Genomic DNA, 27,106 nt, shown 5'->3' on the forward strand with positions numbered 1-27,106 from the left:
TTCATGTTGGCTGACTCCTGCAATACACTGATAAGGAAAATGGCCTGTTAGGCCCTGCTGCTGTCTTGTGAGTAGTATTGACCAAGACCACGCCACTAATGGCTGCCTAGGAGCAATGCAGATCAGCCAAATACTGTATGCTCATCTGTCCTTGTCCATCACCCTCCTCAGGGTACATCTAGTGTATATCTGTATGTGTTATACTATATATCTGTACTGTCACTGTTTACTTGTTACCTACCTGCCTGTTCCAATGACCAAGATAGCATCACTGATGGCTTCCTAGGTGCTGTGCAGCTCAGCCAAAATATATGTTTCCCATGTCTCCCCTGTCCTTGTCCATCACCCTCCCCAGGGATCATCTAGTGTATATCCTGTCAGTAGCGCACGCAGGGGGGGTTTCTGGGTACCCAGAAACCCCCCCAGGAGCCTAAGTACCCTATGCTGAAAGCTGAGGGTCCCCTCTTTCCATGGGTACAAGAATTTTAAAAATCGGCCCTTGGGAACCAGAGATATCTGACTTCAAAGCAGTGGTCCCCATCCAAGCCTGTTAATTGCTTTTCCCAGTCAGATATTTCAGGTTCTGTCTGATTTAGAGTTTTTCTGAGGATATATTCCAAAAGCTGGGACTCTCCCCCTTTGATGGACACTAGTAGCTTGTCTCTACTGTTCCCACAACCAGAGATATCAGCCTTCCAGCAGCTGGTTACTGCTCCAGCTCCACACACCTGGTATGTAGTTGTATATGCTCGTTGGCAGATTGCTCTGCCTCCTGAACGCTGATACCCTAGTCCCCAGTACCATTTGGTAGGTGGGATTATCTGGTTTTTAATTCCATTAAAATCTAAGAAATCTATTACTGGGAACTGGAGATATCTGCAGTGAAGCAAGCTGTCCTCCCACCAGAAAATTATGAATAATAAGCCCACTCCACTATACACCCCTCCTCTGGGTATTAAACATCCTGTACAACCCTGGATGTTATGTATCAGGGCCCCTTCATTCAGCCCAATGCCCCCTTCTCCCACCTCATCTCCCACCATCTGTGCAGTAAAGGGGTAATTAGTGGAAATTACTGATCCAGGCCCAGCGGTTGATATAATACCCCCTACCACCCACGGGACATCAAAGCTTTCCCCACCCCTACCGCTTGAGGAAAGGTAGGGGCCCCAATACATTGCTATGTACAGGGGTCTACACTGCTGTTGCTGCCCCTGTAAGTGTGTGTGTGTGTGTGTGTGTGTATATATGTATATATATATATATATATATATTATTTATATACATTTGGTCTATCTATAATACTTTAACTGTCCCGGCATATACTGGGTCACCTAAGTGTCCATCTCTGTGCTTTGTTCCGCCCCTCTGGAAACCCCCTTCTGAAAATACTGCGTTTGCCACTGCCTGTACATGTTAAATATCTATACTGTCACTGTTTACTTGTTACCTTCCTGCCTGTTGCACAGCAATTCTTATCTAATTTCTAGTATACACAAGTATACCTGGCCAAAATAAAGCTGATTCTGATGCAGTAACTTCAATCCTGTTTATCAATGTTGTGGGGCATGGATGGGAATGGCAGTAAGGGGTGGATTGGCCCACCGGTAAATCGGGCCATTTCCTGGTGGGCCGGTCCAAAAGTCATTAAAAAGGGGCCGACCGTGCTACCCCCTGGGCTGGCTGGGCCGCGGGCAGCGGGCGCAGCACTTTGCCCACTTCCAAAATGGCCGCAGGAGGGCTGCTGCGCTTGCACGCAGAGCACCTCCCAGGCTCCCCGTTCCCCCTCCACCCGGCTAGCAGCAGGTGAGGCCCCACCCCTCCCCCCGGCGAGTATTATTGCATACCACCGCCCCCCGGGCTTACATACCATTTTTCATTTGGTGTCCGCAGCACTGCTGCCGCCGCCGATGAACTCTTGAGGGTAGTAGTAAAAAATAAATTGGTGCAGTGCATGCACGTAGGACCTATAGGCCATTTGCACCGCACACACTGCACCCATTATAAATCTGTCCCGCTCCAAATGCAAGGTTTTCCTGGGCTTGACAGATGAACACCCCTGGTTTCTTTGTAGCACAACCCCCCGGGCTGCTTTGGGATTTCTCCCAGGCCGGATTTACCAATCCGCCCCTGAACACGGTGGACCCCTACGCTTTTTGTCCCCTGTATTTTTGGAACCAGGTCCGGCTCAATGAGCCCAGGGCTGGTTATGCTCAGGAGGGGGGACCCCACACCAGTTTTTTTATTTTATAATTTTTTTAATACAGAACCATGCACTGATCTCAATGATCTGCACATGGCTCTGTCAATTTTACCAAAAATCGCATCCCATTCAATTTTAGAGTTGTATACTTTATAATGGGAAAATATCTGGATGCGAATTGAAGTATGACAAAAAAATCAGCGAGTCAGAATATGCGAATTCTTGGCAAAAAGTGCAATTACGGACGTTTTTGGCGATAATAATTGCAAAAGTCACAATATTGGACCTCTTTAAAACTCGCCCCATGTGCAGTACAATTAATAAGACAATAGGGGCAATTAATAAAAATAAACTTATCAGATTCCAGTCATTAAAAACCAACAGACGTGTCATATTTAATGAATACCAAGTTATGAGAGAATGAAAGGGAGCGAGAGAGAAAGAGTTTTTGACTCTGACTATCTTTCAGCTAACTACAGGTACCTATAGTACTTTACAATGTATCTGTCATTCGTCCCAATACATCAGATTTATGGATTATATTCAGTTGTTTATGGTGATTACTTACAAGGGTTACTAGGATTATAATAATGTGCTGTTCTTTCATTGTGGGATTTTTTTTTTACTTCAGTGTCATCTCTCTGAGGTTGTAAAGGCATTTTGCAATATTCTTTTCTAAGTACGGATTAGCTTCCCTCCCAGTAAGAGTTTAGCCGTGTGATAAGTGTAAAGTCATTACTAATGAGGAAATAACAATATCACACTGCTTGTCTGACCTGTTTCCCACCCATGTGAATATCACTGGGGTTTTTTTTTGTAGTAGACTATTGCAATCACTGAAATTACCCAAGGAGCAAGAAAAACAAAACACAATTTAAAACCTTCTTATTAAAAAAAGAAAAAAAAGAAGTTAAACTAAAACTTAGTATCTGGGAAAACATTTGTTCTCTTTGCTGTACAAGTCCATTTTACTATGATTTAATGTAGCAATATATGTAAACAGCCAAAATTCACAGCCTAGATGAGATCCTTACATAGTACAAAGCAATGTCCCTGAAGCTGTCCCTGAGGCAGGTCAGTCTGTCTGGAAGCGCTAATCTTTAAAACCGCCTTCCGCCTTCGGGACTACTACAGCCACCTGGTTAAAATACTTATGCTGCCTTAGTATTAGTAGTAGTACGTTTATTTATAAGGGGCCACAAAGTGCCCGCAGGGTGTGTTGATAAAATACAGCGGAAATAGGGATATAGCTGGTAGAACTAAAATCATCATCAGTTCTGTAGGTGTTATTATTGGAGACGTCCATTCCAGTTGCTTGAGGACTGACAATCCTCAAACCAGCTGCAGTTAGTAGCGCACCTTTCCCTGTCACCATCACCCTATCCTGTATGGGAGCAGAGCACAATGAGTTTATCACAAAGCGGGGAGGTACTGTCATAGTCCAGTGCTAGCAATAGGGTAGGGCTAGTTTCCATTCTAAGCATATTCATGTTCTCGGCACATACCCTACGCTAATTGAGGGTAATATTCTTACTGGCTATATAACTGGAGAAACTGTTTTAATACCCATAATCCCAATGATTACCTCAAGTTTACTATTTAATTTTAACGAGTCCAGTTCCCGATAACAGTTTGCTTTGCCATGACCATAAATAAAGCACAAGGTCAAACACTTAATGTAGCTGGAGTTGACCTATGTGGGGAATGTTTTTCCCATGGCCATCTTCATGTGGCCCTTTCACGTGTTACATAAAAATAAAAATCTTATTGTACTCACGTCTGAAGGAAAAAAGACAAATGTGGTATAGAAAGAAAATTTCACTCATTACTTTTTTTTTTTTCATTTACAAACATCACTGTTACTAGAAAAAATGTACCCGTGCGAAGCAGGAGCGGGCCGCTAGTATACGCTAATAGCTCCTGCTAAATTCCATATATAATGCAATGCCTGAAAATACAGCATACTCAATTTTACACTACTATCTGGAAGTCCATTCAATCTCCATTTCCATGCATGGTAATGCTTGAAGCATGAAAACTCATGAAAAATGTGCATTCAAGCAATTCAATTTTTAATTCTTTCCCCCGGTATCATGAACTGAAAACGGACATTTTCTGTCTATCATCCACTCTTAGAAGCTATAATGCAGGAATACCAGATCCGAGACAGGTCATTTCTCCTAGTAATTTTACTAATATGCAATAACTGTTATACCAAATGTTATACCAAATTTCAGATTGATTCATAGGTTAGTTATTTTTTCCACCACAACAATGCACCAGCTCCCTCATCCGGAATTGTTGATACCAAAGTGCATGAATTGCGCTATGAATTGTTGCAGCATCCGCCGCACTCGCCCACATTGGCTCCCTTCAACTTCTTTCTGTTCCCTAACCTGAAAACGTGGCTAGCGGGAAAAAACTCAGCTCAAACGAGGAGGTCGTCGTTGAGACAGAAGCCTATGGTTTGACAAATTGTATTTTTTAGAGGGTTTAAAGAAATGGCAGGGACGTTGGAAAGAGTGTATTGCCGTGAAAGGAGATTATGTTGAAAAGGAAATATAAATTGTTGTGAAAAAAATGTTGTCTTCATTCTTAACACAGGTACTTATGGATCCACCCTCGTATATAAAACCTTCCAACATGGCGGCATTCAGACACTTGATAATGGTGAAAAAGTGATTATTTACTGATAAACATTTCAGGGAACCAGTCCCCTTCATCGAGATACATTATATATTAAAATAATAGCAGGAACAGCATAAATAAGTATTTTTTTAAATTATTTTTAGCATAGAAGTACACATATAATAAATATAAAAAAAATGTAAACATAGATTGCCACAAGATAAAGCCTACAGCTGGATTCCCAATGCGTTTTTTTTTTGTTTATATATAAATTAGTAAATTTTATGAGAACAATTGTCTTTTACTGATCCTTTGTATGTAGTCAGTTAGTAGATAGGTTATTTTATTAAATAACAATAACATATAGCAGTGTAATGGGCCCTACACACAGGGCGACAGTCAGGCATTTTCTGAGCAATTTTACTGTCACTCAGAAAATGCCTGAAAAAGCATGTAAATCACTGTGTGTAGACCACACAGTGATTTACATGCGCGGCCCTGCCAGTCTGAATCCGGTGGTGATTAATAAACGGCGCGCAGGTTATTAATCAGCCGGGGCCAGTGTTCTCAATGGACAACACTGACCCCCGACGCCTCTCTCAGCACACCTCTGCAGTGCTGTGTGCTGAGAGACCTGAGCGTTCTGAGCTAAGTAGCTCAGCTCAGAACGCTCATCGGCCCCTGTGTAGGGCCCCTAAAAACGGTGTCAATGCAAACTCTTTCTGCATTTTTCCAAGGATGATGGGTGGAAAAGCAGACAAAACCGCTAAGCTTGTGATGGTTTGCTGAAAGCGCAAAGCAGCAGATGAAAGAAAGGTTAATGCTTACTTGCGGCTATGTTGGAAAGCTCTGAATGTTGAATGGCCGTAGAACAAACTGGACGGCTCACCGCAGCTACTTGGGATCCCCACCGTCCCACACGGTCTGAGATTTACAGGCTGCAGCCAAACGTATAGATGAAGGGTGCGGACATCAAGATGGATCCCGGGGCACAGTGATGGTTTGGACGATGTGACGTGGTGGATTAGGGCGGGATGTACTAAAGGGAAAATGCGGTGAAATGGGGGTTTTACCGAATTTTCCTATTTACCATTAGCTGTCCACCCCGTCTACGCTGGGCAGGGTATCGCCACCCTCTGGGTGGTAATACCCTATAGAAGCCTATGTCCGGGAGGACATCCAGCTGCAGGGGGGAGGAGGAGACACAGGGGGACACTGGCAGTCGCCGGGATGTGACGGAGACCACATCACAGGTATCGCGGGGGTCTCCGTCACCGCAACCCGATGCTAGCCGCACATGTTAGTACATATTCAGCAGCATCGTGGCGGCTGTCAGGCGAAGGGCGGCGATGTATATTAATACATCCCGCCCTTAATGTCCTTATCGCGTTTTTCTGTTGCACAGCAAATGGCGGTTTCATCAGAAGGTGTGATTCTAGCATTATCTTAATCATTATTCTACTTCCTATGATAATAAAACCCCCGACAACCACTAAAAATAAGTAAAAAGTGTAAACAGTTAAAAATGCATCCCCACCCCCTATAGACACTGTAGAATTAAGAATGTATGCAGGCCATAGAGGTGTGTGGCTTCACTGCACGGGACCATTCAGGGTCAATTATTTTTACTTTTTCCTCCTTATAGTAATGCACCTAACTTGTTGTAATTCCCATTATACAATATGCCACACACGGTTATGCCCCGGACACAATTTTTATATTCTATACACAAATTATGGCAAACAGTAAGGTTTCATGGTAGAAGATGCAGCTTTCTGGCGTTTTAGTGCCATTTACACACATACTGCCCCCATTTTTGCCATATACATAATGTTCATGCATGATGATGGTATTATATAGAGGTCACCAGAACATTTTCTGTATATTAGGCCTAATTCAGCAAAGATTTGCATAACTACAATTGCTAGTAGCATGTGGAGGGCCACCCAGCACAGGCTCTGGGTCCCACACCATGATGCTAAATCAAAATCTTGATAACGTATCTATATTATGCGAGTGCTTCTCTATACAGCACTCGCATATTATAGGTAGCCTCCTAGCTGTGCAGCCATGTTGTGAGCCGCAGCGGCTGTGCGTGATGATATGCAGATGGCAAGGACAAGTCTGCATTGTCGCCAGTCAGTCCTTAGACATTATTCCTTCAGTGCATCTGGTCCAAAGTACAGTTTATGCAATGCAGTACTTCAAACACATGCAGGCGCAATGATCACAAATAAGGGCCTATTTACTATTGAATATTTGCAGCGAATTCCCCCAAAACACCTGGCTTGTTTAACAGAGGGACTGCAGAAGTAATCTCAGATACCTGCTGGGATCCCTCCTGCCACGCCGGCAGCCACATCCCCCATAGGCATGATATCTAAGGGGGATGCAATGCTGCCCGATGTATCAATGTCGGGCACCGTTGCTTCAGGTCCTGGGGCTACTGCCATTCTGAGATGGCGGTAGCCTATGGGCTACAGGTCCCACTGCCGGTGGGGCAGTACGGTCAGCGGTAACCAGGCATGCACAGGCTCCTGGCACAGCAGATCAGTATATCCCGCCCACATCGCATTGCGTGTGCGATTCTATGGTAAGTGGGCCCCTAAGCAACTTACCAAATTGTATTTGCCTTTGAGACACTCCGTAAAGTAAATTTTTTGGGTACTTGTTTCCTAGCACGGCACCCACGATATTCAGTCGTATGGCATTGCATCGCATGCCATATGCCCGCATGTGATGCGATGCGTTTTTAAATTGTATAAGCCCCTATATGATTTTTAATTGTATAAGCACCCTAATGGGTGCCTACAATGTTAAATGCACCCCCACGTCACCCCCACTATCAACGCCAGCCCGAAGCTTGGTAAGCGCAGTGAGCCCGCGAGGGGCGGCGGTACGCGTCCTCCGACCTTTTCATACCCCCACTATCCACATCAGCGTGGAGTTGACTTTATATAGTGTGGCGAGCGCAGCGAGCCACCGAGCCCGAAGCGTGGCGAGCGCAGCGAGGCCCGCGAGGGGACGCGTATTACTTTACATGTATTCCACGTGCGCTCGCCATGCTTCGGGCTCGGTGGCTCGCTACGCTCGCCAAACTATATAAAATCAAATCCACGCCGACGTGGATAGTGGGGGTATGAAAAGGTCGGAGGACGCGTACCGCCACGCTTCGGGTTGGCGTTGATAGTACGGGTGCTTTTAACATTGTAAGCACCTATTACAGTGCTTCTACCAGGGGTTCCCAATCTTTTTTGAATCACGGCACCCTAGAGTATCAGAAAACTTCCATGGCACCCCTTGGCCCCAAAAAATAAATATAAAATTAAAAAGATTGTGTTGATATGTGCTTCTTAGGTTCAGTTATGTGTTTAAAAGGGAATGATTTGCTTCTGATTGTACACGTATTTTATGATTGGCAGCCACCAGCACTGGTTTGGTTCATAAATTATTGATCATAAATAATTTGAAATGGTCCACCAACCCGTGGCACCCCTGCAAGTGTCCAGAGGCACCCCAGGGAGCCACGGCACACAGTTTGGGAACCACTGGCTTATACAATTATTTATCTTATAGGGGGCACATTTAACATTGAAAACACCCATTAGGGTGCTTATACAATTTTAAATCTTGTACCATTGTATATGGCATACAATGTGATGGTATACAATTTAAAATTGTATAATATCGTCTGCCATTGCGTAACATCGCATCGCATACCATCGTATGCCTTATGGTATGCGATGCGATGGGCGCCGTGCTAGGAAACAAGTACCCATTTTTTTAAGCAATATTCATCCCTCGCATAATATTGCACAGAGCTCTGTAGGCAGGTCAGGTCACATATGTACCACGGAAGTGTCTGGACTTTCCAGCTGTAGGGGGTTTTCCAGTATTTGGAGCTACATTCCTAAATAGTAACTTCAAATATATAGTAGCTAGCTACAGTAGATTCAGTACTTCCTTATCTGTGCAGCCACCATTTACGCTATTGAACTTACGTTCTGTACGGCCACAACCCAGGGTCCACGCCACCATCTATTACCTTTAGTAAAGTTGTGGCGAGCAGACAATGGTGCTGCGCCGATAATCCTTAGCGGTTAAGTAGCGGCTAACATAACTGGCGTAGTGGTGGCCGCAAAGATGAGGAAGTATCGTAGATTCGAATATCACCACATAATCATTGACCAAAACCTTCCTACACCGTCTATGTATACATAATGTATTTAACACCTTCTGGGATAAGATCTTTATTTGCCACTAGTCAATAGTCGCCACTCTGAAAAGGATTCTCTTCTTTTATTATGCGATTCCGAAACCTAAAAGCGTCTATTGTTACAGGTAATTGCATTTGTCTGTACGAGTAGCAGAGCACAGCAGACTGCTTGTTACCGCCACTATAATAAAGAAAGTGTGCGACTGCGAGGCCGGGAGAGAGAGGGAGGGGGCGTGACACAGCGACCAGTGGGCGTGGCACAACACTCAGTGGGCGTGGTTGGCACTGTACTGCAGCTCTCTGGCCGCCGTGGCTGTGCTGCTGCTGCTGCTGCTGGCAGGGACGTGGTGTGTATAGATGAGGAAATCTGCAGAGGGAGTCGCGGAGTGCTGTACTGTACGGTACTGTGTTCTTGGCTGGAGTCGCCACTCATGGATGTGTGCTGCATGTGTGTGGACTGTGTTATGAGGCCGTGGAAGGTAAGTGGGAAGTTGAAGACGTGTAATCATGCAGTAGTTTCTGTGTGGTATTTGGTTGCAGTCTCCTTAGTAGCCCTTTCCCTGCTGCTCGGTCTGCATTGCAGGCTGCAGAGTGACGGTGTGCTCGTTGTGGCATTTATGGGCACTGTGTGGTTCACCCCAGCGCCCACTTGGCAGTGCCTCAGATCTGCAGAGGTTCCTGGGCTGGGAGATGTTGGGCACCAGGGCACCGCCTGCATGGATCGCGCTCCTATTGCTGCTCTTTGCTGAAGTCCCTGTGTGTTGAGAGGGACACAAAGGCCTCCATCCAAATGACTGCACTTCATTGTTTGAGGAAGGGGGTGGTCTCTGCACCCATTCAGTAGGATGGTTTGATGGAGGGTCTTTGTGGTGGGTACTGTGTATACTCCTTATCTAATCCATACCCTTATGTGTCCCTATTGTCCGGGTACATCTCAGCAGCCGATGTGTAACCACACACCGGACACAAGGGTTACAGTTCCCCTTGTCTTGTCACAATGGTCCCCTCAGTGATAGCAGCAGCCGGAGCTGTGCCAGCCCGGGAACATATACAGAGGAGAGCGCTGCCAAATCCCGTACATATACAGAGGAGAGCGCTGCTAGCCAGGGAACATATACAGAGGAGAGCGCTGCCAATTCCCGTACATATACAGAGGAGAGCACTGCCAGCCCCTGTACATATACAAGGGAGAGCGCAGCCTGCCCGGGCACTTATACAGGGGAGAGCGCTGCCTGCCCGGGCACTCATACAGGGGAGAGCGCTGACTGCCCGGGCACAGGGCAAAGTTTTACAACCTAATACAGTAGCTGTGTGCTGAAGGCAGTGTTTGCCAGTGGAGCTGGCACAGAGAACCAATGCAGCTCACTCAGGCCAGCTTTGTATGCATACAGAAACAGACTGAGGGGCAGATTTATTAAACTTGGAGAAGAGATAAACTGGAGATAAAGCAGAGAAAAGGTAAAAGGAGATAAAGCACCAGCCAATCAACTCCCAACTGTCTTTTTCAAACACAGCTGATTGGCTGGTGCTTTATCTCCTTTTACCTTTTCTCCGCTTTTTCTCCAGTTTATCTCTTCTCCAAGCTTAATAAATCTGCCCCTGACTGTGCAGGTACAATAGTTACATGTGTTATCAGTTTGTAAACACAAGGAAGTTATTATGTGAAATGGGGGGGGGGGGAACGGGGATTTACTAAGATGGAAGTTCTATTTCACATGGCATGTTGTGATGGGGAGACATAGGTATTTTTCACTCGCACAGGACGGTCCTCTTGTATTAAGGGACACTCATAGGACCCCTGTTAGTAACCAATTGGATGGTGTGTATGTTACAGGGAAATGGGAGGTGTGCTACCACTGGACAACAGAGATATATGGACACAATATTTCAAAGAGAAACAAGAAAAAGGATTGTCGCTGGTGTGGTGCACCTATCACAGAAATTATCACACAATAAAATGTAACATTTATTTATTTAAAACTTGTGAAATATAAAACACACATGAAACATAGTAAGGGGCTCAATTTATATTGTGTAGTATCACAGGTTATGATGTATATGCCACTTGGAGAGAGGATTGATAGTGCATAACTCTCTATATTGTGGGTTAGACTGCCTCTTAGCTGTTAGGCTCGTGTCCCCTACTTTATGGAGATAGATACAGGGGGAGATTCTCTAAGAATCTCCGCCCCCTTCGCATTTATAATTATCGCATATGTTGTAACATATGCGATAATTATAGCAAAGGACAGCTCTTGCGTTAAGAGCTGTCCTTTGCGGTGAGAGTCGCTGGGTCCCAGCAGGTCCCGGCGGTTCTCCCCTCCCTCCCACACCCGGCGCTGCTGCTGCTGCGCTGGGCTCTCCTCCTCCCTGCACCCGGAAGAGGATCAGTGCAGGGTGGAGGTCACAGGTCCGGGCAGCACAGCTCTGTGCTGCCCGGACACAGGTGAGGGGCGAGGGGGCGATGCGGGGGGTCGGCGCTGGGTGGCGGAGGGTTGCGGTAGAAGCCAATTGGCTTCTATGGGGAACCCGGCGGGGGATGCTTACAGTAAAAACCCTGATAACGGGGTTTTTACTGCATTTTTCGCTTAGAGAATCTCCCCCACAGTATTTAATATAATTGGGAGAGTTTCTGTATCGATAAAGTATATGAGAGACAGTGCTAATTCTGGCAGCCTCAGGACTGCAGGGAGCATGTTGTGATGGGCAACCAATCAGAATCCATTTCTTATTTATTTACCACCTTTTAGAAGGTAATAGTATCTGATTGGTTGTCCATAATAACATCCCATCTGAAATAGAACTCCCATCTAAGTAAATTTCCCCCAGAACATTTACTGTTATACTGATAGATACACACACACACACACACACACACACACACACACACACACACACACACACACACACACACGGGATCTACGAACTAAGATGATCTCTGCAGCTTTTGGGATGTTCCAATATTTGGAGCCACATGCCTAAAATATACTATTATCCGATTTCCATACACATAAGCATATTTCCATACTTTTTTTGTTGTAACATTAGCTACTGTACTACAATGTTTAGCAGTGCTCATCACAGTGTGCCTAGGAAGAAACACTCTGTGCATGGGCTCTAGTGATGGAACATGTACCCCCATAGTACCAGCTCTGTTATCACCATCTCAGTGATAGAAAATCTGCCTTATCAACCGTTACTAATAAATAAAACCCATATACATTTTCCTGCATTTTCAGAGAAAAAAAGTGGTTAGTGTTTATGGTTCTTCATATATGTTAAAAGGTATTCCGTGGAGATTTCTCAAGCAGCACGTCTACAATCTCTGAAAAAAGTCCTTTTGCCATAATGTTTCTTTGCGCTGATATTAAGATCATATTTATACATTTTCCCTTGAGACTGTTAAGGCCATTAGGCCTTGTATATATAATCCATGAAACTATATAGGTCAGTGCCTGTTGGGGTGAAATTGTTTTTGGATGTTGATTTTCATGAAATTGGGGTGATAGGTGTCACTTTAGCCTGCAGCAAGTCCCAGCTGGGAATCTGCCATCTGTCACCATGGGTGGTGTTGTCATCTTCTTCTTATTAATATATTTTGGGCCACATTGTGGTTCACTTGCAAAAGCAAATTCTCTCTCTAATGGACAAAACCATGTGCACTGCAGGTGGGGCAGATGTAACATGTACAGAGAGAGTTTAGATTTGGGTGGGTTTTGTACTTCAAACGGATATTTAGATTTCAGTGTAAAAATAAAGCAGCCAGTATTTACCCTGCTCAGAAACAAGAGAACACACAAATCTAAATCTCTGCACAGGTTACATCTACCCCACCTGCAGTGCACATGGTTTTGTCCATTAGAGAGAGAATTTGCTTTTGCGAGTGAACCAGAATCAGGCCCTATATTTACAAGGCGCCACAAGTGGTTCGCAGTGCCATACATATGGCATACTTTAGATCAATATAGCACACACAGAAGTGATGAAAACAAAATCTCTGGTAGTTTAGACTAAAACGGAACTTTTGCCATTAACCTCTGATAATCAAACAAACTATTGAATTATATTTAATCTGCAATGAGGTTACTGCAAGATTTGTAGCGCCATAGATGTAGACCTAACCAGAGTATACACGTCTTATCTCAGTCTGAACTAATGAGCAAGCAGTAATCCCCTAAGGCATCAGTGCATTTTGATTTCTTAAACTGGTATTGACAGGGAGCCATTACTCAGAGATGACTATGTACAAGAGCGGACATGATTTCTATTATATAAATATCACATGGTGATTGCATGTGATTGTGGTGCTTAGTATAAGTGTAGGAGATATAGGGGTTTATTTATAAGAGTCACTTAGGATTGTGTTTCTGTCTCATATTTAAAGTGTAATGCTTTTACTTGCAAGACATGGCTACTTAGGAACATTGTCCTTTTAAATACAGTTTAGAAACATGACCCTTGGTAAATAAACCCCACGATTATAGTTTATGCTCACCTGTATTAAGGCCCCCATACATTAGGCTGACTGTCCTTAGGACAAGTCGGACCCAATACTCCTGCGAGCCGCCCGGCAGCTCCCTGGGAGGCTCACATACAATTTGGCAATTGATGAGCCAAATTTTACATGTGATAAATACAATACAATACATTGCGATTTATCACGTCGGGGAGCAGGGGGCGGGCGGTGAGGGTCAGGGGGCCGGCGGTGATCCTCATCAGGGGTCCCTGAGCGCTTAGCTGGCGGCGCCAGCGAGTGCTGACCTGGCCGGGCGGTGTGATGATCACAGATATCATTCAGCAGCGCTGTGGGACGGGACGTGCAGTGGCAGGTATTAGATTTTTAAAAATGACTGGCTGTTCTCTGATTGGCTGATGTGCAATATATTGACAAAAAAGTGCAAGCTCTTCTGCAGTGACAGGAGCTGGATGTGATATTCTCCTGCAGTTCCCAGCTGGCACTACACACTGCCCAGTCTGCGGGGGCAGCCAGCAATTCAGTGCAACTTCTCCTAGCCTCCATACCTTCAAGCATTCCCTGAAAGCTCATCACTTCAGGCAAGCTGATCAAATCCCAGCCCCACCCACATAACCTAAAGGCCCCCATAGACTATGCGATTTTGGGCCGATTTCATCTGATTTCGGCACTTTGTGCCGATAATCGGGTGAAATCGGTCCAAAATCGTAGGTGTGTGATATCTGATCCGATGTGCGGTCCCGTGCGCATCGGACCGGATCAGGGAGGTCGGACGGTCTGTACATACGATCACGTCCGACCTCCCTGTATGCATATGCCTGCCACCTGACAGGCATATGCATGCAGACACCGGGGGAGCAGTGGGGCGGGCAGCGGGTCCCTGAGCGCCGGCGAGTGCTGCTGACTGACCTGGCCGGGCAGTGTACTGTACTATAGCAGCAGTGGGGACGGGCAGCGCAGTGGCGGCTATTATATTTTTAAAATACTTGTCAAATGACCGGCCGCTCTCTGATTGGCTGAGAGCTCTCCAGCCAATCAGAGAGCGGCCGGTCATTTGACAAGTATTTTAAAAATCTAATAGCCGCCACTATGCGTCCCGTCCCTGCTGCTGCTATGTGTAAGTACGCTGCCCGGCCAGGTCAGCAGCGCTCACCGCACCCGCTGCCCGCCCCCACCACCACCACCGCCGCCCGCCCCCACTACTGCCGCTGCCCGCCCCCACTACTCCTCACCGCCCTGCAGCTCCCCGGGTTTTTTTTTTACATGGGATAAATCGCATGCGATTTATCCCATGTAAAAAATGGCACATCAAGTGCCAAATTGTATGTGAGCCTCCCGGGGAGCCGGGCGGCTCGCAGGTAAATTGGGTCCGACTTGTCCCTAGGACAAGTCGGCCTAATGTATGGGGGCCTTAAGTCACAGCCCACCCGCTTATCCTACAGCCCCACTCACATAACCTAAATCACAGCCCACCCACATGTAAAGCGAAACGGAATATGCTACGCTATATAAGAAACTGTAAATATAAATAAATATCCTCCATCCCAGCCCCACCCACATAACCTAATTCACAGCCCACCCACATATCCTCCATGGACAATTCTAACCAATTAGCTGCCCTTATACAGTGCACACATACTTTACATAGGTTTGTTTTCTTTACTTGGACAAACCACTGACCCAGTGACAACATTTCTGTGTAACTGGATGATCCGGCCTATCAAGAACTTTAGCACACTGGCTGGACCATTTGCAGTATGTAGACTGTAAGGCTTGCAAGCAGGAGCCCCCTACCTCACTGCCTGATCATACTGTGTCCTGTATTACTAATGTTTTCACCCATTTCTAAAGTGCAATTTAATATGTTGGCGCTATACCAAGAATGTTGTCAAATCAGAGTTTATTTTGACTCCCTGGTTCCCAAACATTTGCAGTGTCCTTGACAATAATTAACTCTAATCAAGATTTCCCTACATATTCCCCTGTAATTATAGAACAAATCAAATAGCTGGTAAGTTTGACTTATGTAATATATAATATATATATATAATATTTGTAGTTAATTATATAACAGTATTTCCATTTTTCAATGTAAAACCCCTCGATGTGCTGAATGTGTGTATGTTTATTCACTATATTGTCAACAAAGCATGCAGCAGCAGCAGGGGTGTGTGTGTGTGTGTGTGTGTGTCATCACTGATATCGTTTACTGATATGATTCACTGTGTTTGCACAGTATCATTCGTCTGGGCTTACCGCCCTTAGTGCCCTTTGGGGGTAATTCAGTACCGGTAGGAACGGGGTGAATTCGGTCCCGTTCCTATGGTGGGGGGGGGGGTCTGCATCTGTGTGTATTTGAGCATTTGCAGATCCAGGGATCGAAGGGCTTCGACGAGTTTCACCGAGCCATTTGCTCCAGAGGGGGCTGGATCAGGCAAACACCCACCGTTTTATGGGCGTCCACATGAAAACACTGGGTGTTCTCCTGGGATCGCGGGCGAGACGATCACATGATGTCAGCACCCGCTCGCCGTTCAGCAGACACCAGAGGAAATAAAAAATTCAGTTCAGACGGACTCTTCTTTCCTAAAGGGAGAGAAATCATTAGACAGTCAAGTGACTTCTCTCCCTTTAGGAAAGCAGAGTCAGTCTGAACTGAATTTTTTTTCGACCTCATGCAAGGGTATGTGTTCACGTACGTTCCCCTCGCATGTTACAGAGGGGATTCGGCAGCAGAGGGGACGTTCAGCCGGGTGGTGTTTCAGGGCTCACTAAGCAGCAAATGACCAATGCGTAGCAAGTCCTTGCTGAATCAGGCCCCTTGTCTTGCGTGTACTGGTCTTTTATGTTACTGCTACTTTGTACTTAGGCAGCTGTGAGTGGGTTTTGCATAAAAGCAAAGTTTAGATAATAAATACAAAATAATGCAAATCATATGAATAAATGTAAAATGAATGGCTTTATGTTTTAACAATGGTCTTATTTTTTCTTTACTTGTATGTACTGGTTGTTAACTTGTTAATAATATAATGGTGCTATAAAGAACTGAGTGGCCTCCTGACTTGGAGCAGCAGAAGTGTGCCTCAGATAGTCTTACAAGGGGATTACCAGAGGAAAGGTAGTATACACACAGGGAATTTGTGACCCCGGGGTGTCTCTTAACAGATTCCTGATTTGTGACACAGCTAGCTATTATTATTTATTGATTTTACATTATTTCCCATTCTGTGGTCTTCTGACAACACTTGTTTTTGACACACCTACTAGATGTTGCAGGTCTTTTCTTGGGTACATATCTGCCTTCTTCAGTGCCATGCTCAGAGTGGGGGGCAAGGCTGTGTAAATGATATTGAGGATATATATATATATATATATATATATATATATATATATATATATATATATATATATATATATATATATATATATATATATATATATATATATAGATTCCAGATAAACTGGCACTCCCGGACTTTGGTGTATGCCAAGGTGGCTTGCCCCGGTGCCTGCGATGGGAACCTTGCAGTTCCAGAGATATGAAGCAAAATAACGGGCACACGAGGACTTTCAATGCGGTGAAAACAAGGACTGGTTTATTACACAGTCGAGATGTTGTCAACGTTTCGGGGTCTCCCCCGTCGTCAGGACAAATAAGGTATATGTGCAAGTGCTAGACAATACTGACATTTATAAGCTTAAAACATACTTACCCCCTCCTACAGGCAGCTCTCTCTCCGCGACCGCCAGGCTTGATTTCCGGGTGCGATCGCTCTCTGGTGACGTCACCGCTACTCACAGCGCCGTCTGACAGGCGCATCGCTGCGGCTCCGTCCTGGGGTCACGTGGGGCTGGCTGCTGGGGGAGGCAGAACAAGTGATATTTAGTGGCATAGCAACGATAAACAAATAAAAAGTACAAGTGTCACATGAAACTGGTTTCCCATATACCGCATACATTTAAGGGGAAACTCAACAACGTGCAAAAATATACACAGCAATAACGTGAAAAATAATGCATGAGTGACAATGGGTGTATATAAGCAAAAAACATGTATAGAACAATAGACAAACATGTTAAAAACCCTATACTTCTGGGGACTGCGTGAGATAATTCGCAGAGGGTAAAGAGCATGGAAAGCTGATGGTGAAAGCACCACTAATCACAAGTGTGCCTCACATAAAGCACGTGCAGCGGGTAGCTGCTGGACTGTGCTGGCAAGCAAAAGAGCCTACATGTCAACAGGAGCAAGTGTCGACCATGTGTCGGAATGCCTGAAAATGGCCTGTAGGGATGCCAGATGGTCTGAGGCAGGACTAAAAGGTGTGAAGTGGACAGTGGGGTTAGGGTTCCTTATAGGAAAGCATGTAGACCCAAACTGTCATTTAACCCCTTGGGGGCCAGGGTACCCAATCTGAAAATCCATTGACATTCTAGTTGTAAAAGTTTTTTAGATCGGTCACCTCCACGGATGGAGGGAGGGACGTGGTCTATAATCTTGTAACGCAGCCGGGCCAGGCTATGTTTAGCTATGGCAAAGTGCCGGGCTACCGGTTGTTGGCTTTTCCCTGAAATCAGGGCTGCTCTGATGGCACTGCGGTGCTGCGCCATGCGGACTTTGAATTCGCAATCTGTCTTGCCGACATAATAAAGCCCGCAAGGACAATGGATGACATAAATGACGAACTCTGTGGAACAGGTCAAGGGCCAATTAATTTTGAATTTTTTGCCTGTGTATGGATGTGCAATATCTTTGCATGCTACCAGATAACCGCAAGTGGTGCACCCAAGGCATTTAAAGCAACCGACTCTGGTGTTGCGATACGGCCGTGTCTGGGTGTTGAAGTTGGTGATTTCAGTTTTAACCAAAAGATCTTTAAGGTTGGGGCCACGGGTGTAACTCGGCATGAGTTTGGTATTTTTAAATATGGGTAGATCAGGGTCTGTGCGGACAATGTCCCACCATTGTTTGGCTTTGCTGGTGGTGTACTGGCTGGTAGTGCAAAATTCGTTAACCCATGGTATGCTGGGTTGCTTCTGGCTGCTGGTTTTGTTGGCGATGAGATCATTACGATTTTGAGCCATGGCCTTGGCTTTAGACTGTATGAGTTCATTAAGGGGGTACCCACGTTGTGAAAATTTATCAATCATAATGTCGATTTGGCTAGAGGCCTCCGAATCTAGGTCGGCTATCCTACGGACTCTTAAAAATTGGGAATAAGGGAGGCTTTTGACCGTGTTACGGGGGTGATGGCTGTCATGTCTCAGGACTGTGTTGCGGTCGGTCGGTTTAACATAAAGCGTGGTGTGCAGATTGTCATTACTGATTGAAATGGCCAGATCAAGAAAGGGAATCGTGCTGGTACTGGTGGATAGCGTGAGTTTCACTGGATGTTGCGAGTTATTTTGGGTTACCACAAATTCCTCCAGAGTGCTAATGGGGCCACGCCACAGCAGGAAGAGGTCATCTATGTAGCGTTTGTACATGACCACTTGGGCATTGACCACCTGATTATCTAGTAGCTGCATCTTTTCCCACTGCCACATATAAGCATTGGCTAGGGAAGGAGCTACCGGGGAACCCATGGCACACCCCGTTTTTTGTAGGTAATAGCACCCGTCGAAGAAAAAGTAGTTGTGCGCTAGCGTGTATTTTAATAAAGCGCTAAAGAACTCTACTTGGGGGCCTTTGTATGAGGGATGATCTTGAATAAGACCGGCCACAGCCTGTACCCCATCTGCATGCGGGATGCAGGTGTACAGGCTAGTGACATCAAGCGTGGCTAAAGTGACATCCTGCATATTAGACCCTTGATTGGCAAACAATTGCAATAGGGAGGTAGAATCTTTAAGATAAGTGGGTACTGATTGGATGCAGGGCTGAAGAAAAGTATCCAAGTAGATCGCAACAGGCTCACACAGCGACCCCCTGGCAGAGATAATGGGTCTGCCTGGGGGGTGCCGTGCGTCCTTGTGTATCTTGGGTATCGTGTAAAAAATTGGCGTAACCGGGTACGCTGTTTGTAATTTTTTGCAAACTGTCTCAGTAATAATGCCATCTTTGGCCGCTGTAGACAACATAGAGTCCAAGATACGCTTGTACTTGATGGTGGGATCCGCTGTGAGTTTGGTGTAGGTAATATTGTCCTGAAGAAGATGGTAACAGTCATCCCTGTATTGGCCAATGTCCATGACAACTATAGCCCCTCCTTTGTCAGCACTACGAATGACAATGTCAGTGCGTTGACTAAGATCTTTGAGTGCTGAGCGTTCTGATGTAGAAAGGTTGGGGTATACCTGTGGGGGGGGTTGGGGGAGTGCGGCATCCAGAAGACGGGAGAAAGTTTTGATTGAAGCGTTGGTGGATTGTGGATCGAACTTTGAGCGGGGTCCAAGATTTTTAATTGCCATAGGTAAAGGATCTTCCGTCTGAGGCACTGGTGTTTTTGAAAAGTATTCTTTAAGTTTTAAGTTTCGGTGGAATTTGAAAGTATCAACTTTCCAACGGAAAGCATTGGGGCCTCTAGACGGGACAAACGAGAGTCCTCTGCTCAACACCTGCATCTCTGTGGTGGTAAGTGGGGTGGAGGAGAGATTGAAGATTAGATCCGGGAGCCCTTCGGGGGTTTGCGCTTTGATTTTTCGGCGACGATTTTTCCCCCCTCTTCTTGTGGGTCTTTTTGGCCGGTTTTGGGGCCGGTCCTGGTGTTTATACCTAAAGGGCTGGGACCGCGGCTGTTACTGGGGCCTCCTCTGTAAAACGTATCGGTCTCGCTCCCCGAAGTACTGGATTTATGGAAGCGTTGGCGGAAACCTGGGCGGCCACCTCTTCTACCACGGATGGGAGGTCTAGAGGTGCTACCAAGCCACGGGTACACAGAGTGCTGCTCGTAGTCGGCCTGGACTTTCTTCAATTTTTCTTTTTTAAAGCGTATTAGCTCAGTTTGATAAGCATCCACTTGGATTTTCAATTTGTCAAGCCACTTAGTTGAGGTGTCGTTTGTCAGGTTCTCAAGCTTGGTTGCTTCAAAGATCTCTAATTTTTCTTTGGTGATCTGCTGCTCCTTTTTGGCCTCCTCAATGACAAGGAGGATCAAGTCCATGGAGCATTTATTAAGTATGGAAATCCACCTTTTACAAAACGGGACGCTGTAGCGGCCAATAGTGGGGGTGTTGTGCACCCTGAACCCGCGAGGGATTTGTTTGCTTCTGTAATAGTCGGACAAAGTCCGTGCGTGATATGAAAAGTCAAGCTCTCTTTTTTTAAGCTTAAACAGCTCGTTGTAAAGATCCTCGCTGGTATCGGCGTCAGTTTCCACAAATGCTGGGTCTTTGGTGAGGATGCCGTCAGCCTCAGTTTCAGAGTAACTGAAAAAGTCGGAATTGTCACATTGAAGGACGTAGGCTGCTGCTGCTGGGAATTCAGGCTGGCTGCTTGTCATGCTCAGACAGAAGCAGAGTGTGATGGAGGGTAAAATGGTGCTGAAATGCAAAGCTTACTTGACCCTTTGAACAAAGGGAAGGTTTGCAGCGTAGATCCAAAGTGTTGAAGCACGTGGGATGTAGAGGGCAAGGATGAGGAAAGCTGGTGAAAGGGCGTGCCTGGTGCCAGGTTTTGAGTGTCGACTGCGTCCAAGTAGAAATGCAGTCTACACCCCCATGTAGATTCCAGATAAACTGGCACTCCCGGACTTTGGTGTATGCCAAGGTGGCTTGCCCCGGTGCCTGCGATGGGAACCTTGCAGTTCCAGAGATATGAAGCAAAATAACGGGCACACGAGGACTTTCAATGCGGTGAAAACAAGGACTGGTTTATTACACAGTCGAGATGTTGTCAACGTTTCGGGGTCTCCCCCGTCGTCAGGACAAATAAGGTATATGTGCAAGTGCTAGACAATACTGACATTTATAAGCTTAAAACATACTTACCCCCTCCTACAGGCAGCTCTCTCTCCGCGACCGCCAGGCTTGATTTCCGGGTGCGATCGCTCTCTGGTGACGTCACCGCTACTCACAGCGCCGTCTGACAGGCGCATCGCTGCGGCTCCGTCCTGGGGTCACGTGGGGCTGGCTGCTGGGGGAGGCAGAACAAGTGATATTTAGTGGCATAGCAACGATAAACAAATAAAAAGTACAAGTGTCACATGAAACTGGTTTCCCATATACCGCATACATTTAAGGGGAAACTCAACAACGTGCAAAAATATACACAGCAATAACGTGAAAAATAATGCATGAGTGACAATGGGTGTATATAAGCAAAAAACATGTATAGAACAATAGACAAACATGTTAAAAACCCTAGCGGTTATCTGGTAGCATGCAAAGATATTGCACATCCATACACAGGCAAAAAATTCAAAATTAATTGGCCCTTGACCTGTTCCACAGAGTTCGTCATTTATGTCATCCATTGTCCTTGCGGGCTTTATTATGTCGGCAAGACAGATTGCGAATTCAAAGTCCGCATGGCGCAGCACCGCAGTGCCATCAGAGCAGCCCTGATTTCAGGGAAAAGCCAACAACCGGTAGCCCGGCACTTTGCCATAGCTAAACATAGCCTGGCCCGGCTGCGTTACAAGATTATAGACCACGTCCCTCCCTCCATCCGTGGAGGTGACCGATCTAAAAAACTTTTACAACTAGAATGTCAATGGATTTTCAGATTGGGTACCCTGGCCCCCAAGGGGTTAAATGACAGTTTGGGTCTACATGCTTTCCTATAAGGAACCCTAACCCCACTGTCCACTTCACACCTTTTAGTCCTGCCTCAGACCATCTGGCATCCCTACAGGCCATTTTCAGGCATTCCGACACATGGTCGACACTTGCTCCTGTTGACATGTAGGCTCTTTTGCTTGCCAGCACAGTCCAGCAGCTACCCGCTGCACGTGCTTTATGTGAGGCACACTTGTGATTAGTGGTGCTTTCACCATCAGCTTTCCATGCTCTTTACCCTCTGCGAATTATCTCATGCAGTCCCCAGAAGTATAGGGTTTTTAACATGTTTGTCTATTGTTCTATACATGTTTTTTGCTTATATACACCCATTGTCACTCATGCATTATTTTTCACGTTATTGCTGTGTATATTTTTGCACGTTGTTGAGTTTCCCCTTAAATGTATGCGGTATATGGGAAACCAGTTTCATGTGACACTTGTACTTTTTATTTGTTTATCGTTGCTATGCCACTAAATATCACTTGTTCTGCCTCCCCCAGCAGCCAGCCCCACGTGACCCCAGGACGGAGCCGCAGCGATGCGCCTGTCAGACGGCGCTGTGAGTAGCGGTGACGTCACCAGAGAGCGATCGCACCCGGAAATCAAGCCTGGCGGTCGCGGAGAGAGAGCTGCCTGTAGGAGGGGGTAAGTATGTTTTAAGCTTATAAATGTCAGTATTGTCTAGCACTTGCACATATACCTTATTTGTCCTGACGACGGGGGAGACCCCGAAACGTTGACAACATCTCGACTGTGTAATAAACCAGTCCTTGTTTTCACCGCATTGAAAGTCCTCGTGTGCCCGTTATTTTGCTTCATATCTCTGGAACTGCAAGGTTCCCATCGCAGGCACCGGGGCAAGCCACCTTGGCATACACCAAAGTCCGGGAGTGCCAGTTTATCTGGAATCTACATGGGGGTGTAGACTGCATTTCTACTTGGACGCAGTCGACACTCAAAACCTGGCACCAGGCACGCCCTTTCACCAGCTTTCCTCATCCTTGCCCTCTACATCCCACGTGCTTCAACACTTTGGATCTACGCTGCAAACCTTCCCTTTGTTCAAAGGGTCAAGTAAGCTTTGCATTTCAGCACCATTTTACCCTCCATCACACTCTGCTTCTGTCTGAGCATGACAAGCAGCCAGCCTGAATTCCCAGCAGCAGCAGCCTACGTCCTTCAATGTGACAATTCCGACTTTTTCAGTTACTCTGAAACTGAGGCTGACGGCATCCTCACCAAAGACCCAGCATTTGTGGAAACTGACGCCGATACCAGCGAGGATCTTTACAACGAGCTGTTTAAGCTTAAAAAAAGAGAGCTTGACTTTTCATATCACGCACGGACTTTGTCCGACTATTACAGAAGCAAACAAATCCCTCGCGGGTTCAGGGTGCACAACACCCCCACTATTGGCCGCTACAGCGTCCCGTTTTGTAAAAGGTGGATTTCCATACTTAATAAATGCTCCATGGACTTGATCCTCCTTGTCATTGAGGAGGCCAAAAAGGAGCAGCAGATCACCAAAGAAAAATTAGAGATCTTTGAAGCAACCAAGCTTGAGAACCTGACAAACGACACCTCAACTAAGTGGCTTGACAAATTGAAAATCCAAGTGGATGCTTATCAAACTGAGCTAATACGCTTTAAAAAAGAAAAATTGAAGAAAGTCCAGGCCGACTACGAGCAGCACTCTGTGTACCCGTGGCTTGGTAGCACCTCTAGACCTCCCATCCGTGGTAGAAGAGGTGGCCGCCCAGGTTTCCGCCAACGCTTCCATAAATCCAGTACTTCGGGGAGCGAGACCGATACGTTTTACAGAGGAGGCCCCAGTAACAGCCGCGGTCCCAGCCCTTTAGGTATAAACACCAGGACCGGCCCCAAAACCGGCCAAAAAGACCCACAAGAAGAGGGGGGAAAAATCGTCGCCGAAAAATCAAAGCGCAAACCCCCGAAGGGCTCCCGGATCTAATCTTCAATCTCTCCTCCACCCCACTTACCACCACAGAGATGCAGGTGTTGAGCAGAGGACTCTCGTTTGTCCCGTCTAGAGGCCCCAATGCTTTCCGTTGGAAAGTTGATACTTTCAAATTCCACCGAAACTTAAAACTTAAAGAATACTTTTCAAAAACACCAGTGCCTCAGACGGAAGATCCTTTACCTATGGCAATTAAAAATCTTGGACCCCGCTCAAAGTTCGATCCACAATCCACCAACGCTTCAATCAAAACTTTCTCCCGTCTTCTGGATGCCGCACTCCCCCAACCCCCCCCACAGGTATACCCCAACCTTTCTACATCAGAACGCTCAGCACTCAAAGATCTTAGTCAACGCACTGACATTGTCATTCGTAGTGCTGACAAAGGAGGGGCTATAGTTGTCATGGACATTGGCCAATACAGGGATGACTGTTACCATCTTCTTCAGGACAATATTACCTACACCAAACTCACAGCGGATCCCACCATCAAGTACAAGCGTATCTTGGACTCTATGTTGTCTACAGCGGCCAAAGATGGCATTATTACTGAGACAGTTTGCAAAAAATTACAAACAGCGTACCCGGTTACGCCAATTTTTTACACGATACCCAAGATACACAAGGACGCACGGCACCCCCCAGGCAGACCCATTATCTCTGCCAGGGGGTCGCTGTGTGAGCCTGTTGCGATCTACTTGGATACTTTTCTTCAGCCCTGCATCCAATCAGTACCCACTTATCTTAAAGATTCTACCTCCCTATTGCAATTGTTTGCCAATCAAGGGTCTAATATGCAGGATGTCACTTTAGCCACGCTTGATGTCACTAGCCTGTACACCTGCATCCCGCATGCAGATGGGGTACAGGCTGTGGCCGGTCTTATTCAAGATCATCCCTCATACAAAGGCCCCCAAGTAGAGTTCTTTAGCGCTTTATTAAAATACACGCTAGCGCACAACTACTTTTTCTTCGACGGGTGCTATTACCTACAAAAAACGGGGTGTGCCATGGGTTCCCCGGTAGCTCCTTCCCTAGCCAATGCTTATATGTGGCAGTGGGAAAAGATGCAGCTACTAGATAATCAGGTGGTCAATGCCCAAGTGGTCATGTACAAACGCTACATAGATGACCTCTTCCTGCTGTGGCGTGGCCCCATTAGCACTCTGGAGGAATTTGTGGTAACCCAAAATAACTCGCAACATCCAGTGAAACTCACGCTATCCACCAGTACCAGCACGATTCCCTTTCTTGATCTGGCCATTTCAATCAGTAATGACAATCTGCACACCACGCTTTATGTTAAACCGACCGACCGCAACACAGTCCTGAGACATGACAGCCATCACCCCCGTAACACGGTCAAAAGCCTCCCTTATTCCCAATTTTTAAGAGTCCGTAGGATAGCCGACCTAGATTCGGAGGCCTCTAGCCAAATCGACATTATGATTGATAAATTTTCACAACGTGGGTACCCCCTTAATGAACTCATACAGTCTAAAGCCAAGGCCATGGCTCAAAATCGTAATGATCTCATCGCCAACAAAACCAGCAGCCAGAAGCAACCCAGCATACCATGGGTTAACGAATTTTGCACTACCAGCCAGTACACCACCAGCAAAGCCAAACAATGGTGGGACATTGTCCGCACAGACCCTGATCTACCCATATTTAAAAATACCAAACTCATGCCGAGTTACACCCGTGGCCCCAACCTTAAAGATCTTTTGGTTAAAACTGAAATCACCAACTTCAACACCCAGACACGGCCGTATCGCAACACCAGAGTCGGTTGCTTTAAATGCCTTGGGTGCACCACTTGCGGTTATCTGGTAGCATGCAAAGATATTGCACATCCATACACAGGCAAAAAATTCAAAATTAATTGGCCCTTGACCTGTTCCACAGAGTTCGTCATTTATGTCATCCATTGTCCTTGCGGGCTTTATTATGTCGGCAAGACAGATTGCGAATTCAAAGTCCGCATGGCGCAGCACCGCAGTGCCATCAGAGCAGCCCTGATTTCAGGGAAAAGCCAACAACCGGTAGCCCGGCACTTTGCCATAGCTAAACATAGCCTGGCCCGGCTGCGTTACAAGATTATAGACCACGTCCCTCCCTCCATCCGTGGAGGTGACCGATCTAAAAAACTTTTACAACTAGAATGTCAATGGATTTTCAGATTGGGTACCCTGGCCCCCAAGGGGTTAAATGACAGTTTGGGTCTACATGCTTTCCTATAAGGAACCCTAACCCCACTGTCCACTTCACACCTTTTAGTCCTGCCTCAGACCATCTGGCATCCCTACAGGCCATTTTCAGGCATTCCGACACATGGTCGACACTTGCTCCTGTTGACATGTAGGCTCTTTTGCTTGCCAGCACAGTCCAGCAGCTACCCGCTGCACGTGCTTTATGTGAGGCACACTTGTGATTAGTGGTGCTTTCACCATCAGCTTTCCATGCTCTTTACCCTCTGCGAATTATCTCACGCAGTCCCCAGAAGTATAGGGTTTTTAACATGTTTGTCTATTGTTCTATACATGTTTTTTGCTTATATACACCCATTGTCACTCATGCATTATTTTTCACGTTATTGCTGTGTATATTTTTGCACGTTGTTGAGTTTCCCCTTAAATGTATGCGGTATATGGGAAACCAGTTTCATGTGACACTTGTACTTTTTATTTGTTTATCGTTGCTATGCCACTAAATATCACTTGTTCTGCCTCCCCCAGCAGCCAGCCCCACGTGACCCCAGGACGGAGCCGCAGCGATGCGCCTGTCAGACGGCGCTGTGAGTAGCGGTGACGTCACCAGAGAGCGATCGCACCCGGAAATCAAGCCTGGCGGTCGCGGAGAGAGAGCTGCCTGTAGGAGGGGGTA

The 27,106-nt window shown here is 46.2% G+C and overlaps 1 protein-coding gene across 2 annotated transcripts in view; it reads left to right on the forward strand.

Annotated features, from left to right (window-relative positions):
* The first annotated feature begins 9,336 nt into the window (after nucleotides 1-9,336).
* CDC42EP4 (CDC42 effector protein 4) overlaps nucleotides 9,337-27,106 on the forward strand; it is a 44,356-nt gene continuing 26,586 nt past the window's right edge. The window contains exon 1 of one of the 2 annotated variants that reach the window (XM_083148747.1): nucleotides 9,337-9,526. The gene's annotated coding sequence lies outside the window, so the exon portion shown is untranslated. Of the gene's footprint in view, nucleotides 9,527-26,972; nucleotides 27,104-27,106 lie in introns of those variants that run through there. The other variant, XM_083148748.1, reaches the window with a different exon arrangement.

This window comes from Crinia signifera, chromosome 6 (assembly GCF_055691185.1).
Source record: "Crinia signifera chromosome 6, ASM5569118v1, whole genome shotgun sequence".
Taxonomy (NCBI): Eukaryota; Metazoa; Chordata; class Amphibia; order Anura; family Myobatrachidae; genus Crinia; species Crinia signifera.